This window comes from Cystoisospora suis, assembly GCF_002600585.1.
Source record: "Cystoisospora suis strain Wien I chromosome Unknown contig_2527, whole genome shotgun sequence".
NCBI lineage: Eukaryota > Apicomplexa > Conoidasida > Eucoccidiorida > Sarcocystidae > Cystoisospora > Cystoisospora suis.
The window spans coordinates 34,716-35,151 of record NW_027155326.1 but is presented as its reverse complement, the minus strand read 5'-3'; the positions used below and the strand labels follow the sequence as shown (position 1 = coordinate 35,151).

Genomic DNA, 436 nt, shown 5'->3' with positions numbered 1-436 from the left:
AGCAACCGTAGGCTGAGGTATCAGACACGGCACAGCCCGGGCATCAAGCTATTGTACTGCAGGTGGACTTTGCCACTCAACTGTGCGCAGTCAATGCAGCAACAGTTGGTTTCTTTTGAGCGCCTCCAGCCCCGCTGTGGGGCTGCGACCAGCGGCGAGAAAGCGTGCGCTGTCACTCTCACTTTCTGTGCGATCTGGTGAACCGAAAATCACCACGGGAGTAAGTGAATATGGGGGACTCCGGGGCTTCGTCACTCCACCTACCCTACTCAGAGGACTCTAGGCTGGCTAAAAGCGGACACAGTGCCGGCAAGCCTGCGGATACTGACAACCCGCAGCGTCCATAGGGACTAGACAGACTGCTCATCAAACATATGCCCGGTTTCACAGTTAACAGAGACGCCTCCGAGCGCCAAGACGGTACACGGAACAATGC

At 56.7% G+C, this 436-nt stretch overlaps 1 protein-coding gene across 1 annotated transcript in view; it reads right to left on the bottom strand.

Moving 5' to 3' along the window:
• Window positions 1-50: 50 nt before the first annotated feature.
• Window positions 51-436, bottom strand: part of CSUI_005223 (uncharacterized protein) — a 2,373-nt gene continuing 1,987 nt past the window's right edge. Inside the window, exon 2 of the mRNA XM_068065401.1 lies at window positions 51-194. The gene's annotated coding sequence lies outside the window, so the exon portion shown is untranslated. The remainder of the gene's footprint in view (window positions 195-436) is intronic.